The sequence below is a fragment of the Oryzias latipes genome, chromosome 21 (genome assembly GCF_002234675.1).
Source record: "Oryzias latipes chromosome 21, ASM223467v1".
Taxonomy (NCBI): Eukaryota; Metazoa; Chordata; class Actinopteri; order Beloniformes; family Adrianichthyidae; genus Oryzias; species Oryzias latipes.
This window is the reverse complement of record NC_019879.2, coordinates 14,897,877-14,915,320: the sequence shown is the minus strand read 5'-3', so window position 1 is coordinate 14,915,320 and position 17,444 is coordinate 14,897,877. Positions and strand designations below refer to the sequence as shown.

The 17,444-nt window shown below is 44.2% G+C and overlaps 1 protein-coding gene across 2 annotated transcripts in view; it reads right to left on the bottom strand.

Annotated features, from left to right (window-relative positions):
* LOC101158397 (poly(rC)-binding protein 3) overlaps positions 1–17,444 on the bottom strand; it is a 137,210-nt gene that overhangs the window by 71,130 nt on the left and 48,636 nt on the right. The window contains exons 2-3 of one of the 2 annotated variants that reach the window (XM_020712820.1): positions 10,946–11,046; positions 10,732–10,852 (exon numbers count right to left, since the gene is read on the bottom strand). The gene's annotated coding sequence lies outside the window, so the exon portion shown is untranslated. The remainder of the gene's footprint in view (positions 1–10,731; positions 10,853–10,945; positions 11,047–17,444) is intronic. The other variant, XM_011489554.2, reaches the window with a different exon arrangement.

The window sequence follows — 17,444 nt, the reverse complement described above, 5'->3', positions numbered from 1 at the left end:
CCGGAGAAACCTGCAGAGGAGGAAAGATGAAATCCACACCATCCACCCACTGGCTAGATGCAGTAGGATCCATCACATAGGTTTGATAGGACACAGGCAAGGAGAGACAAATCTCCTTAACGAGATTTTCCAATGTTCTGAGAGATCTTATTCCGGTAAAAGCAGAAAGCTCAGGAGCAGGAGTCATTAGGAGATGTCCAAGCTTCACACAGCCCGCATCTCTCAACTTCGACCTCATGGTAGCAGAAACCAGAATCTGTGAGTTGAGGAGGTCGTTTCCAAAAATGGGTTCTTCGAACAGCCATATTCCAGGTGTTGAAACTATTTCCCTTTTGCAGAGCAACAGTCGCCAGGCTTGTAGGACAGAGCAGTAGAAAGGTGAAAGTCCAGTCAGGTCCAAGGTATGAAGCTGGGGCAGAAACAAATGTTTGTCAAATCCATAACCCCCAGCTTTCCTCAGCAGCACACATGCAGTATCCAACCACGGCAGTCCAAAACCGTGGAGCAGACGCTGCGCTGTCCGCAGTCTAAAAGCGGCTACACGGGCCGAAATATCAATCAGTCCCTGACCGCCCTCCTCAACCGGCAGGTAGAGAATGGCAGCTCTTAGCCAATGATGACCAGACCAAAAGAAATCCACCACGGTCTTTTGAAGGAAAGCTGAAGCAGCAGGTATTTCCATTTAGACAGTCTGGCACACACTCTCTCCATGACACCCTCCCAATTCTTTTTCTGAAAAACGTCACTGCCCAAATAAACTCCTAAAAACTTCATCCCCTCCGTTCCCCAATCAAGATTCCCAGGCAAAAGAGGCAACGTGGAGCCCGACCAACGTCCCAACAATAGAGCGGTGCTCTTACCCCAGTTCACCTTAGCCGAAGAAGCCCTTTGGAAAAGATCCAGAACATTGCACAGAGAATCAATATCTGCCTGATGTCGAACAAAAACCGTTACGTCATCTGCATATGCAGACACCACAAGAGACGGTTTGTGGGACATTTCTGGTAACATCAATCCTGTAAGCAGAGTACGTAGCCTATGGAGAAAAGGTTCAATGGCAATAGCGTACAGTTGTCCAGAAAGTGGACATCCCTGTCTAATCCCTCTCTGAACCATAACAGGTCTGCTCAGTCCGCCACCAATCTTGACTAAACAAAAAGCCTCCTTATACAAAAGAGCCAACAAAGACGTAAAAAACTCTCCAAAACCAAAAACTCTCAAAGCAGAAAATAAATAAATATGATCAACCCTATCGAAGGCCTTCTCCTGATCCAAGGATAATAGTCCAACTGAGGTGTCACAGTGTTTGCAAACATCAAATAAATCACGTACAAGAAAAAGATTGTCCATAATAGATCGGTCAGGCACACAATAGGACTGATCTCTGTGAATGATTACACCTAAAACATTCTTAAGTCTATTGGACAGGACCTTAGAGAGCAACTTATAGTCTGTACAGAGCAAGGCAAGCGGTCTCCAGTTCTTCAGGAGAGTTAAGTCTCCTTTCTTAGGAAGAAGAGAGAGAACAGCATGACGGCATGAGAAAGGTAACAATCCAGTCTGTGAGCAATCCTTGAACACCTCTAGTAGATCCGGGCCCAGGCACTTCCAGAAGTGTTTATAAAAATCCGCCGGCAGCCCATCCAAACCAGGAGACCTCCCGAGCGCCATCTGACCCACAGCAGCAGTCAATTCCTCCATGGAGATTGTAGAGTCCAAAAGATCCCTGTCTGCGTCACTCAGTCGTGGGAGTCCCTCCATCAGCTGATCCACACAGTCGCTGTCGCAGTCCTCTTTTCCGAATAAGCCGCTATAAAAATCCACCGCAAGAGTTCTCGTGGCAGCCGGACTCGTAGTAACAGTCCCATCAAGAAGGCGCAGACAGACCATCTGTTTCTTCCTAGAAACAGATTTCTCCAGGTTGAAAAAGAACGACGTGGGAGCATCCATGTCTCTGATGGTGGTAAACCGAGCTCGAACTAAAGCTCCCTTAGCCCTTTCACGGAGAAATGAACTCAGTTCACCCCGTCTGCTCTTAAGTAATTGACCTTGTGAAGCACTATGAGTTGAACAAGTGTTTTCTAGCCCAGAAATTTCTTTTTCCAAAGCAGATATTGCTCTCTTAGTTGCGACTGTGGAATGGCTCGTATACTGCTGACAGAAAACCCGTATTTGTGCTTTACCCACCTCCCACCACTGGCTAACAGAAACAAAATCAGATCTTCTACATCTCCAAAGCTGGAAAATAATCAGCCACTTTAACTGGTCTACCAAATGAATCTTCTAGGAAGTGATTGATTTCCTCAAGTGAATAAATGTCATCGGACGATATCTGGGACTCTGCCAGAGAGACACAGTCAGAGTCTGAATCCAGCTCCATGTCTGTGGTGAAAGGAGGAGGAATCACAGCAGAAAAATCATCAGTAACAGCAGACTGTCCATCTGCACACTCAACCCCTTCACCAGTCACCCCTGTGCCCATTTTATCACCACTAGAATGGTCAGAAATACCGCCAACATTCTCAACACTGACACTCACACCACCTTCAGACTCCTCCTGAAGCTCTGAGGCAGGAGCAACAGTGTTGTCTCTAACATTAACCTCACTATTGCTGCTCTGAACAGCTTCAGAGCTGCAACCCTCACCAGGATCTGTACCAGTTAGAAGGGCGGGGTCCCCCACACCCACACAGTCTGCAGCGGCGAGCCCCTGCTCCACCTGAGCGGCCGGAGCGGCCTCATCAGGCCGCCCTTCAGCTGCCCTGTGAGGGCAGGCGGCGCGCTTATGCCCAGCGTTCCCGCACTCAAAGCACTTCAGAATTCCCGTGCTGGCATAGACCAAATAATTGCCATCCCCGTGCTTCACGCGGAAGGACACGCCCAGAGTCTGAGCAGAAGAGCTAAGAAACATGAAAACCTGTCTGCGGAAGGACTGAACATGTCTCAGCTTCTCACTCCTGCAGCCCAAACCTACAGTTCGGAAACCGCTAGCAAACTTTCCGTAACGCTGCAGCTCTTTTTCCAGAGCGTCGTTGGGAATGAACGGGGGAACCCCCGAAACAATGACACGCGTCGACGGCACCGCGAGCGGGGACACCTGCAGGAACTCCCCGCCCACAGTGACGCCACACGCGATCAAGTCAGATACCAAACGCTCCTCCGTCAGAAAAACTATCACTCCTTTGTTCATCCGAGAAGCATAAGTAATGTTGGCGTGACCAACTAAGTCTCCCACGGCAAGGAGAATTGTCTCCACAGACACCTGTGGGTCGGGTTGGACGCGGACCCCATGCCTCAGGGACAAGGACGGCGTCTGAGACGCCATCCCGGCGAGGCGGGTGAATCGCTGATCCCCCAAACTCACCAGTGAAAGTCGTTAAAAACAGTAAATAACTCAAAATAGAAAACGAACAAAGGAGCACTAAACCACACAAACTTTCTGTCAAACTCTCAAACTCACTCACTCACCCACACCGTCCATGCTGACGCCGCTACCAATCTCCCAGCATGCAGTGCAAGAAAGAAAGAAAGAAAGAAAGAAAGAAAGAAAGAAAGAGAGACAGAAAGCCTTCATAGGAAACTCAGTGAAGCTGTGGAAAACCACCCTTGAAGCCAATGGGAAGCCACTTGACCAAGTGTCCAACAAATGTGGGATATACCAAGGTGATGCTCTGTCCCCACTGCTGTTCTGCATAGGTCTGAACCCCCTCAGCCAAATAATCAACAAGACTGGCTATGGATACAGTCTCAGAAATAGGGCCAAAATGAGTCATCTCCTGTACATGGATGACATCAAGCTATATGCTAAGAGCGAGCGTGACATTGACTCCCTGATCCACATCACCAGGATCTACAGTACTGACATTGGGATGTCATTCGGGCTTGAGAAATATGACAGGTTAGACACAAAGGAAGGAGAGAAGGACTTGTACAGACTAGCCAGACAGAAAGACAGAGATGGGAAGGACGTGCAACAGATAAGGGTGATTAAGGACAGAGATGGAAAGGTGCTAACAACCCAGGAGAGTGTACAGAAAAGATGGAACGAGTATTCTGAGGAGCTGATGAACGAGGAAAATGACAGGGAAAGAAGAGAGGAAGATGTGGTTGTTGTGGAGCAGGAAGTAGCAGAGATTGGAAAGGATGAGGTTAGGAAGGCTCTGAAAAGGATGAAGAGCGGAAAGGCTGTTGGTCCTGATGACATACCTGTGGAGGTATGGAAGTGCTTAGGAGAGACAGCAGTGGAATTTCTAACAAGTTTGTTCAATAGGATTCTAGACAGTGAGAAGATGCCTGAGGAATGGAGGAGAAGCGTTCTGATCCCGATCTTTAAGAACAAGGGTGACACGCAAAACTGCAGCAGCTAAAGAAGAATAAAGTTGATGAGGCACACAATGAAGCTGTGGGAAAGAGTAGTGGAAGCCAGGCTTAGGAAGAAGGTGGAGATTTGTGAGCAGCAGTATGGTTTCATGCCCCGTAAGAGCACCACTGATGCCATTTTTGCTTTGAGAATGTTGATGGAAAAGTACAGAGATGGTCAGAAGGAGCTGCGTTGTGTGTTCGTAGATTTAGAGAAGGCGTATGACAGGGTGCAGAGGGAGGAGCTGTGGTACTGTATGAGGTCGTCTGGAGTGGCAGAGAAGTATGTCAGAGTAGTTCAGGACATGTATGAGAGAAGTATGACAGTGGTGAGATGTGCTGTAGGTCAGACAGAGGAGTTCAAGGTGGAGATGGGACTAAACCAAGGATCACCTTTGAGTACCTTTTTGTTTGCTATGCTGATGGACAGGCTGACAGACGAGGTAAGACAGGAATCTCCCTGGACAATGATGTTTGGGGATGACATTGTAATTTGCAGTGATTTGCAGTGAGAGTAGAGAGCAGGTGGAGGAACAGCTAGAGAGGTGAAGGTTTGCTCTGGAAAGAATAGGCATGAAGGTCAGTCGTAGTAAGACAGAATACATGTGTCTGAACGAGAGGGATCCAGGGAGAAGCGTTAGGTTACAGGGGGCTGAGGTGAAGAAGGTGCAGGAGTTTAAGTACTTGGAAGAAGGATGTTGCCTGGCTGCCTGGCAGGAGGGAAAGAGGACGGCCAAAGAGGAGATATATGGATGTCTTAACAGAGGACATGAAGTTGGCTAATGTTAGGGTAGAAGATGTTCATGATAGAGTGAGGTGGAAAAAGATGATTCGCTGTGGCGACCCCTGATTGGAAAAGCCGAAAGAGAAAGAAAGATGCTCTCGCTGCTTGGCTCGGATGAAGGCAGTTTTCTTTTCCTACACATTTTTTGCTGCAGCTTTCGCGTGCGGCTTTTGCCAACTCTCCTTGCCTGTCAGCCGGCTGGCTGAAGAAGCGGACCAAGTTCTGCTGGTCACAAGGCGTTTCACCGTGCATCATGTGACGTCTGATACCCGGCTGCAGCAGATGGAGGACGATCCACTGTTTGCAGTCGGCGTGGGCGCGCGCTTCTACAGCTCTCTGTGCCGTTTTATTCAGAGGTTCGGAAAGAAGGCAAAGCGCTGTGTCTCTTCTCTTTCCAGGGATCTGTTGTAGCCACTCCTCCAGCTTGGACTTACTGCACCGAGTACTACAATTACCACGGGCACCACTGTATCATTTACTTTCTATGCTTTCTCCAGTTCTTCTCTGAGTCCCTCCAGTTTCTAATGTTCCTTCTTCCTGATGTTCCCATCGCTTGGCACTACCACATCCACCACAACGGCTTTTCTCTGTTCTTTGTCCACCACTACAATGTCTGGTTGGTTTGCCATTACCATCCTATCAGTCTGGATTTGGAAGTCACACAGGATCTTTGCTCTCTCATTCTCTACCACCTTCAGAGGTGTTTCCCATTTGCTGACCTTGGGGTTTCCAGTCCATATTCTGCACACATGTTCCTGTATATTATTCCAGCCACTTAATTGTGGCGCTCCATGTATGCTTTACCTGCCAGCATCTTACACCCTGCAGTTATGTGCTGGATTGTTTCAGGCGCCTCTTTGCACAGCTTACACCTTGGGTCTTGTAGGGTGTTTTAGATCTGATCCTCTATTGCTCTGGTGCTTGTTCCTGAGCTGCCAGGATGAGTGCTTCAGTGCTGTCCTGTTGCCAGCCCTTTCTAGCCATTGGTAGGACTTGATATCAGCCACTTTAGTTATTGTCTGGTGATACATCCCATGCAGGGGTTTGTCCTCCCATGAGGATCCATCCTGTATCCTCTGCTTTCCATTGCCTGAGACATTTACTGAGTTAGTGGCTTCCATGCTCACTAGTCCTTGGCCTCCTTCCTTATGGCCAGCATATTCAGACTGCTGGATTTGGGATGGAACTTTCCATGCATGGTGAGGAGCTTTCGTGTCTTCACATCCGTGGTCTGCATCTCTTCCTTTGGCCATCTTATTATTCCTGCAGGGTATCTGATAACTGGCAGTGCGTAGCTGTTTATTGCCCGGGTCTTATTTTTGCCATTGAGCTGGCTTCTCAGGACTTGCCTTACTCGTTGGAGGTATTTAGCTGTCGCAGCTTTCCATGTTGCCTGCCCCAGGTTGCCATTTGCCTGGGGAATTTCAAGGTACTTGTAACTGTCCTCAATGTCTGCTATTGTTCCTTCTGTGAGTGAGACCCCTCCTGTGTGGACTACCTTGCCTCTCTTTGTCACCATTCGGCTGCGTTTCTCGAGCCCGAATGACATCCTAATGTCACTACTGTAGAACCTGGTGGTGTGGATCAGGGAGTCAATGTCAGGCTAGCTCTCCACATAGAGGAGATGACTGATGTTGGCCCCATTTCTGAGTCGGTATCTGAGTCGGTAGCCATAGCCAGTCTTGTTGATTATGTGGCTGAGTGGGTTCAGACCCATGCAGAAGTGCATCACCTTGGAATATCCCACATTTAATGGACACCTGTGCAAAGGGCTTACCTTTGGCTTCAAGGGTGGTTTTCCATGGCTTCATCGAGTTTCTTATGAAGGCTCTTAGAGTCCTGTTGATGTTGTACAGCTCCAACTATTCAGGGATCCATGTGTGTGGCATTGAGTCATAGGCTTTTTTGTACTCAATCCAAGGCTGTGCACAGGTTGGTGTGTCGTGACCTGCAGCCTTGAGCGACTGTTCTATCAGCCAGGAGTTGGTCTTTGGCTCCTCTGAAGTCTCTACCAATGCCCTTCTGTGTGTTGCTCATGTATTGATCCATGTGTCTATTTATCTTCGTTGCAATGATGCCTGACATGAGCTTCCATGTTGTGGAGAGACAGGTTATTTGCCGGTAGTTGAATGGGACTGCACCCTTTAAGGGATCCTTCTGGATAAAGATCATTAGCCATTTGTGTCTTCTTTAAAAAAAAACTGTTCATTTTCTAGCCTTGGTGGGTCTGCTCGGTTGTTTTGACCCTGCCACTGAGCATACATTTTTGCAGCTTGAGTTGCAAACAGCCTGTTCATCCATCTGGCTTTATTTTCTCTTGTGTGACTCTTTAGGCGGCTGCTCAAGGGCAGGATTCTTTGTTTGGCAGTTTCCATTGCCTTAGGTATGGGCATCTGGCTGCATCTCTTAGGTAATTGCTTTCTCATTGTACCTCTTTGAAGCACTCTGTCAGCTGACTCACAACCCTCCGAGCTGCCTTGATTTTGGCCTCCAACCGTTGCTTCCATGGTGGGTATTGTAATTTCCCATCAATGCTCTTATAGCCAAGCATCTCAAGGATCACTGCTGCTGAAGTGTACACCAGTTCATTGGTTTCTGTGATTGTTGTGGTAGGAATTGCCCTCAATGCTTCATTCACAGGAGACTCCAGGAGACTTTCATGTGGAACATCACTTAACCATTGTAGCTGGTGTTGGGGTTGCCTAGTGTTCATTCTAGACATGATGTTCCAGGTCAGTTGCTGCCTCGCTCAGCGTATCTGTGGTTGTTGGGGCTGTGTACCCAAGTTTAGGTTGGGGGTCTAGTAGAGCTTCCCTTCTGACCTGGTGTTCTGGCTCTCCCATGGTATTGCAATTGTGATGTTTTGCTTCAATCTCAAGTTAGGATTGGAGTTGCCGTTTGTGGATGTTAGAACATTGAGCTACCAGTTGCTTCGCAGTTAGCCTTGATTGTGGGTTTCAAAGCATCCATTCATTCAACATTCTCTGCATGTAACTTCTCTGGGTGGGATTGCTTGAGTAGTAGCATTCTAACAGAACCTTGTTCCCACTACTAGTCTATTTTCATCAAACTGTATTCCAGTAGCCCCCTGTGCATCATTGTCTCTTATGGGTTATGAGGTAGGCAGTAGCGATAGGGGCTTTCCCAAGGGCCCTGGTTTCCAATATATCTATATCTATATATCAACATCTATATCTATATATACATACATACAGTACAGATCAAAAGTTTGGACACACCTTCTCATTCAAAGAGTTTTCTTTATTTTCATGACTATGAAAATTGTAGAGTCACACCGAAGGCATCAAAACTGTGAATTAACACAAGTGGAATTATATACATAACAAAAAAATGTGAAACAACTGAAAATATGTCACATTGTATGTTCTTCATAGTAGATGCGCTGCCCCCCTTAAAAAAGCTGGCAGAGTAATTGTTGCGCAATATAATTGTCCTTTATGACTTGCCGTACCATCTCGCAGCACCAACGTACAAGCAGACCAGTTGTGTTGTTCGTCATCGTTTCCATAATTTCTCGTCACAACCCTGAACCAACGAAGATTTGCTCCATCCACCGGCGCAACGACATTGGGATGTCATTCGGGCTCGAGAAATGCAGCCGGAAGGTGACAAAGAGAGGCAAGGTAGTCCACACAGGAGGGGTCTCACTCCCAGTAGGAACAGACATTGAGGACAGCTGCAAATACCTTGGAATTCCCCAGGCAAATGGCAACCTGGGGCAGGCAACATGGAAAGCTGCAACAGCTAAATACCTCCGAGTAAGGCAAGTCCTGAGAAGCAAGCCCAATGGCAAGAATAAGACCCGGGCAATAAACCGCTACGCACTGCCAGTTATCAGATACCCTGCAGGAATAATTAGATGGCCATAGGAAGAGATACAGACCACGGATGTTAAGACACAAAAGCTCCTCACCATGCATGGAGGGTTCCATCCCAAATTCAGCAGCCTCAGACTGTATGCTAGCCTCAAGGATGGAGGCCGAGGACTAGTAAGCATGGAAGCCACTATCCAGGAGGAAACATCCAAGATGCATGAGTACATCAAGCTCAAGGCCCCAACTGACAGTGTTGCTCAGTGAATGTCTCAGGCAATGGAGACCAGAGGATACAGTGCAGGAGGAGGATCCTCATGGGAGTACAAACACCTGCATGGGATGTACCACCGGACCATAACTGAAGTGGCTGATATCAATAAGTCCTACCAATGGCTAGAAAGGGCTGGCCAACAGGACAGCACTGAAGCACTCATCCTGGCAGCTCAGGAACAAGCCCTGAGCACCAGAGTGAAAGAGGCTCAGATCTACCACACCAGACAAGACCCAAGGTGTAGGCTGTGCAAAGAGGCGCCTGAAACAATCCAGCACATAACTGCAGGGTGTAAGCTGCTGACAGGGAAAGCATACATGGAGCACCACAATCAAGTGGCTGGAATCATATACAGGAACATGTGTGCAAAATATGAACTGGAAACCCCAAGGTCAAAATGGGAAACACATCCGAAGGTGGTAGAGAATGAGAGGGCAAAGATCCTGTGGGACTTCCAGATCCAGACCATTAGAATGGTAATGGCGAACCAACCAGACATTGTAGTGGTGGACAAAGGACAGAGGTTGTCCGTTGCGGTGGATGTGGCAGTGCCAAGAGATGGGAACATCAGGAAGAAGGAACATGAGAAACTGGAAAAATACCAGGGACTCAGAGAAGAACTGAAGAAAGCCTGGAAAGTGAAGGTGACAGTGGTGCCTGTGGTAATTGCAGCACTCGGGGCAGTAACCCCAAAGATGCAGAAGTGGCTACAACAGATACCTGGAAGAGCTCTAAGTCCAGAAAAGTGCAGTGCTAGGAACAGCTAAGATACTGAGCAGGACCCTCAAGCTCCCAGGCCTCTGGTAGAGGATCCAAGCTTGTGTGAGTAGCCACCCACGGAAGGGTGAGAGGGGCGTTTAAAAAAAAAAAAAATTATATATGTACACACACATGTATGTGTGTGTGTGTGTGTGTGTGTGTGTTTTGGTCAGGGCAATGATGTGAGCTTTTTAGTGTGAAAACTTTTAATTTTTAGCATGTAAGGAAGCTAGTTTTGAGGAATTTCTTGTACACATCTTTTCAGAATAAAGTAGTTAAGAAAGAAGGTCTAATAAGTTGTACCCAATGAGATTTTCTCAGACCTAATTTTAGGAATCACCTTCAAGCTCAAAGAGCTTATTATTTTTCTGTTGTGAAAAATGCATCAGTTATTAAAAAAATAAAACAGTCAGGCCTTTTGTAGCTTTTATACAAATTTGTCAAACCTTCACATGCCAAAAACAAGTTGGAATGTTAGTTTTTTAAATAAATTTTGTTGTAATAAATTAGAAATTTACATAGTTTGGACAAAAAAAGTTTGTGGTGCCATCATGACTGAGAGGCACTGCCACTGACATTTACAGACTTATAATATTTTAATAACCCTAATTTAGTCAAGTGCTTCTTGCAAAGGACACCTGCAAGCTTAAGTGTCTTGATTACTGGAGGAAGCAAAACCCATCAATTTATCGAGGACAGATCAAATTAGTCCGGTTACTCACTGGAGTCGCTCTGGGTGTTGTGTTCTCAGGGCATACAGGATGAGACTACAGCGTGTTCTCTCGCAGAGTCAGATCAGCTCATCAGCCCTTGGATTCCCCTCAGACTGATGGTTGGCCCATGCTAAGGAGACAGACATGCAAAAACGATAAAAACAGAAAAGACGTTATATATTCTGTAGAGCAATCAAGCCACAGCAACAGTAGTATGTCTGACCAAATGAGATCCCAGAAGTATCCTGGGTGCCTAGAAGTGACAGTAAAGCAGAGTCCTTTTGCTTCACAAAAATACGACAGTGGGGGATCATGGCCAGGCACCTGGAAATGAAAATGTTTTGATTTATCAGCCCTGTGACACTGCACCTGACCTGACTTACAAGCTACAATCAGATACAATAAGTGAGATAAGTCAAGTGTGTCTGTAAGGCAGAGTGTGCTGGGGTTATTATGGAATTAAGCAGAAATACTCCTCATCTTAAACTCCATCAAAAACACCTGGACTCTTCTTGCTTCTAAGTAGAAAAATAGATGGTTGTAGAAAAGTACAGAGCATAACCCTTGTGCTATCTTAGATGACCCCACCCTTATTTTGACGTGTTCTCCCTACCATGACAAAGGTGGAAAGATTTCATGTAATCCATGGACACCAGTGAAGATCACAAATCATTGAAGAAAAAAGGTTCAGAGCACTGTCTAATGGGTCTAGATGACCCAACTCCCAACCTTAAAGTGCCTAGGATAGCACAAGGGTTACATTATTTATAAAGAAGAAAGTTTGATAATAATAATACGCAGCTAATTTTACAGCACTATGAAGGCGCACTTCAAAGCCTTTGTTTTTCCAAAAACAAGACTTGCAGTCCGGAGCACCTTATATATGGATTAAGAGAGGTGCACAGCGCCCTGTCGAAATGAGTGGTTGGATGATACAGTGAACATGCTAACACGGCTGACGTTAGCGGTTTCATACTGTTTTTTTTGTTTTTTTCCTAAATGTTGGAAGTTAGCGTTGTCACAGTAGTGTTTATTTTGGCTGTGTCAGTCTTCTTTTTTATGCGTTGCAAGCGGGGTTTGGAGTACTGTGAACACGCTAACGCAGCTAACGTGAAGCATGTTAGAAACAAGTTCTAGAGCTACTGTGAACGCAGTTAATAAAGTCTAACTGACTGACAGACTTATCTTAAGTCATTCGTCTCACTTAGTGAGCCTTATAAATGACACAAGTTACTTACCCATTACTGTGCATCTTACAATCTGGTGCGCCCTAAAGAAAATATGGTGAACTTGTACATTAATGCTGGAAAATCATGCTAATCTGCTGTACAGCATAGTTTGATTTGATTTATTGATTCATTTCAAGCACTCCTCTCATCTTCATATTGTGAAATCAGAGTTTCTTTATACCTTTTCTTGAATATTTGGATATTTGAACATTTTTATAGCTCATTACTAAACCAGTTGCAAAGTTTAGTGCCACACACCGACACACAGAAACTTTTCTTTGTGGTTCTTATCAGTTTGATCTTGAAGTTCCCACATCTCCTCATTTTATAACCTCCTTCATTTTCCAAGAACTGCTTTTGGATGTTCAATGGTAACGATTTCCCACTCACTCTGTATAAAAGTTGGGCAGTGTAAAAATCAACAAGGTCATGCAGTTTTAAAAGCCTATTGATAAAATAAATTGTTTGTATGATCAACATATCCCAATTTGTGTACAATTCTGATGGCTCGTTTTTGAAGTAAAAAGAGTGGATGTAGTGAGCTCTTATTGTTCCCCCAAATTTCTATACAGTAGGTCAAATACGGTAATATTAAGAAGCAGTACAATAAATATCTACTGTTGTTTTCTAATATATATTTAGAATTATTTATGTTTGAAATACTTTTTGAGACTTTAGTTTGTATGTGTCTGATGTGTTGCTTCCAATTTAATTTGTCATCGATAACAACCCCTAAGAATTTGATTTCTGTAATAGTTTCAATTGAGAACTCGGTTTTGGCTTTGTAGTTACCAAAAAGCATCATTTTGGTTTTATCAAGGTTCAAACATAATTTTTTGTAATCCATCCACAATTTTATTTTGTTTAACTCTGTGTTACCTCTGATTGTCTGTAGAATAGAATATGCTTGTATCATCAGCAAATAATATGAGTTTCATAAGCTTTGAAACATTGAATATATCATTTATGTATATATTAAATTGGAGCGGGCCCAGAATTTATCCTTGTGGGTCACCACAACATATCTCTATGGTTTCTGATGTAAATTCATCAATCTTGACAAATTGTTTTCTTCCCGTTAGATAGCTTATGAGCCAAGTCAGCGCTAATCCGTTCCGGTTCCGAAGACATCCCGGCCGACTGACTTCAAGGACTACAGACCGGTGGCGCTGACCTCTCATCTGATGAAGACGATGGAGAGGCTGGTGCTCACACATCTTCGTCCCATGGTCAGCCAGTCGATGGACCCGCTGCAGTTCGCCTACCAGCCCGGTATCGGAGTTGAGGATGCTGTCATCTTCCTCCTGGACAGAGCTCTGTCACACCTGGACCAGACTGGAAGCTCTGTGAGAGTCATGTTTTTCGACTTCTCCAGCGCTTTCAACACCATTCAACCGCTGCTGCTGAGGGACAAGTTGGTACACATGGGCGTGGACCAGCATCTGTCTGCATGGATGCTGGACTATCTCTCAAACCGACTGCAGTATGTGAGGTCTCGCCACTGTGAGTCAGATATGATCGTCTGTAACACAGGAGCACCGCAGGGAACAGTTCTGGCTCCGTTCCTGTTCACTGTCTACACCGCAGACTTCATGTCCAGCTCAGCATCTTGTCACCTGCAGAAGTTCTCGGATGACTCTGCCGTTGTCGGACTAATCAAGATGACAATGACAGAGAGTATAGAGAGCTGATTAAGATCTTTGTGGACTGGTGCCAGCGGAACTACCTCCAGATTAATGCAGGGAAAACCAAGGAGCTGGTGGTGGACTTTCGCAGGCACACTCACTCTGCATTAGCACCGGTGAACATCCAAGGAAGGGACATTGAGAGAGTGGACTCATACAAGTACTTGGGTGTTCACCTCAACAATAAACTGGACTGGTCACACAATACAGAAGAACTGTACAAAAAAGGACAGAGTAGGCTATTTCTGCTGAGGAGACTGAGGTCTTTTGGAGTGCAGGGACCACTCCTAAAGACCTTTTACGACTCTGTGGTCGGTGCTGTGCTGGTGCAGCTGCATCTCGGCAGCGGACAGGAAGCGGCATCTCGGCAGTGGACAGGAAGCGACTGGAGAAGCTGGTGAAGAAGCCAGCTCCGTTCTGGGGCTGCCTTTGGACTCAATACAGGAGGTGGGAGAGAGGAGGATGATAGCTAAGCTATCATCCTTGATGGAGAACGACGCCCACCCCACGTATGAGTCTGTGTCCTCACTCCTTCAGCGTCAGACTGAGACATCCTAGACATCCATCCTGTCTAAAGGAGCGACACCGCAGGTCGTTTCTACCTTCTGCCATCAGACTTTACAACCTTAGCTGCTCCCAGTGAACCACGTCAAACAACATCATCGACTCGGTCTTATCTTACCCTGTGCAATAACCGATCATATATTCATCCTGTGCAATATTTTGGAATGTATATTGTGTATATAGGTGTTTATACTTACTCCATAGTCTTTTTCTTTTATATACTGCTCTCTGTTCCTGTACTGCTGCCGCAATAAGGAAATTTCCCCATCGTGGGACTAATAAAGGAATATCTTATCTTATCTTATCTTATCTTAATCCTCTTGTCCCATATACTTCCAGTTTGTCAAGTGTCATGATTGAGAGTGTCAAATGCTTTTTTTTAAATCAATGAAAATTCCAGCTGCATTTTTCTTTTTATCCAGAGCATTTGTGATTTCCTCCACAGCATCAATGATAGCCAATGAGGTTGTTCTGTTTTCTCTAAAACCGTATTGGTTTTCATTTATAATGTTATATTTATCAATAAATGTAACTAATTTATCATTGAATATTTTTTCTAGAATTTTTGAGAATTGTGGAAGAAGAGAAACAGGTCTATAGTTTGTAAAACGGTGTTTGTCTTCACTCTTATAGATAGGAATCACTTTTGCAATTTTCATTTGGTTTGGGAATATCCCTGTTTGTAATAACTTACATATGTACGTTAGAGGCTTAGAGATACTATTAATTACCTTTTACACCACTGTCATATCTACATCCTCACAATCTTTTGAGTTTTTACTCTTGAATTAATTTAAAATTGATATCAGCTCATTTTTGGTTCACATCAGAGAGAAAGATTGAGTGTGGGATCCTTTTGATGGGAGGATTATTGTCTGGTTTTGCATTTTGGAATTTCTGCTGCCAACTCTGGACCCACGTTTACAAAATAGTTATTGAGGCCGTTTGCTGCTTCATTGATGTTATAGCTTTGACCCTTCTCTTTTGTAAAGTAATCTGGGTGTGTTCGCTTTCTTGTCCCATTTTTAATGATGTTATTTAATATTTCCCAAACTCGCTTTACGTTGTTTTTATTTTCATTCAGTAGATTATTGAAGTACACTTTTTTACTGTGCCGTGTTGTTTCAGTTAGTTTATATTGATATGACTTGTATCTTTGTTTAGTTTCTCTTGTCCTCTTTTTTTAAGAATATTTATTGAGGTTATTTTTCTTTTTAAAACCATTTTGTAGACCGGTGGTTAACCAAGGGCACTTGGCAAATTTGTTCTTAAATTTATAAATTGGGCAATTCTTTTTGTAAAGTGAGCTAAATATTTCTAAAAAACATTTATAAGTAATGTCCACATATTTCTCTCTGTACACAGAGTTCCAGTTTTGTCTGGATAAGTCATTATTAAAAGAATTCATAGTTTTGTAATTTCTTAACCTTTGTAGACTGGTTCTTTTATAGTTTTCTTTGTCTTCACATTGATGTCAAATAGTGCAAAAACTTGTAAATGATCACTTATGTCACATGTCATTGGTCCAATCATATGAGTGTATTCCATATTATTTGTAAATATGTTATCAATAAGAGTAGCACTTTGAGAAGTGATTCTGCTGGGTCTTGTTATTGTTGGATATAAATTCATTGCATACATTCTGCTGATAAAGTTGTCGGTGGCTTTTAGTTTGCTGGGGTTTATCAGATCGATATTGAAATCTCCACAGATGTATAATATTTTGCTATTTAGAGAGGTACGCATTCACTGAAGAATTCTAGGCTTGACCCTGGCGACCTATAAACACAGCTTATAATGACATTTTTCCCTGAATCGTTACATAGTTCAATTGTAAGACATACCAGTATTCCATCAACTGCAACTGACAATTTATCATTTACTGTAAACTTTGTATTTTTTTTCACATATGTTGCGACTCCTCTACCTTTTTTGTTTACTCTGTTCACATAGTTAAGTTCGTAGTTTTCCAGTTCAAAGTCAGCGTCCTTGTCGCGGCTGAACCAAGTTTCAAATATTTCATAAATAGTCCTTGATGTCTTTAAGTTGGTATACATGCTTCTGCTGTTAAAGTGAATGATTGACAGTCTTCCTTCTGGGTTAATAGAGTTTTTAATGTCATCTGTAATATTTGCAGTCCATATTAACAGTGGAAAAGAATTGATCAGGTTCGATGTCTTGAAGGTTGTTGTCAATATCACTGAACACTTTAAGGTCGGTTTGCTCACCATTTAGATCTCTGAAAGTCGTCTGGTTGCAGGTGACTGTTGAAGGAAAAGTGTTGTTTTTTCTAGAAGCCATGGATAGTGGAGTTCATCTCCTCATCTCGTAAGACCAGCATCTTCACGTATCTCTTGTTTAGACTATAGTGGGTAAATATTTTTCCAAATCTTGCATGCTTCTGATAAAAAAAAAACCTTGGACTGCTCAGGGGAGCCACAGAGTTTGGCATAAACTTTACAGTCTTTTACCCAGGTTCCTTGAATTTTTCCCAGCTTTTTCAAGTAACGTGCTCTTCTGGCGATGTCGGCATTCCTTTTAGTGAGATAGTCATTCATGAAAATGTTGGTTCCCTTCAGATTTCTTCCTTGCTTCCGATTGACAAACTTTAAGACGATTGCTGGTTTGTCTGTGTCTCTGCTCCTTGAAAGCGGTCTGCAGATCTCCACAATTTTTGTGTCCAGAGAAATTCCATTGGACTTTACAAACTCCTCCAGCTGTTTTTCCACAGAGCTCGTGTCCTGCTCGTCGAATTCCTCAACGTTACCGGCGGTCACTGCGTGTGCGTATGACCGGGGTTTGATTTTCAATCCGGTGATTATCCCGTCGTTAGATCTGGAGATCTGCTCTTGGTCATCCATTCGTTTTTCGATTATATCTATCCTGTTGAAACACTGCTCCTGCAGAGCCCGGACCTGCTTCCCCTCTTCGATTGCATCCAGAATTTGTCTGTGAACAATCTTTATAGCTTTGATCTTTTCCAGCACAAAATCAAACATCTTCCTCAAGTCCTCCGACACTGTTTTTTGGGTGGCATGCTTTTCTCAATATTTACGCTTTTATGCGGTAAATGGTAATAACCTAGTTAAAGCAGCTATGCTACGTTCACACCAGGCTTGGAAACGCGCGTTCAAGACACCATTTCCAATGAAATGTGTAAATGCAGGTAAATACACATTTCAGGCTTCCGTATTGAAAACTCGTTTGTTCAGATGCTGCTACGTTTTTTAGCCCATTTTCGGGC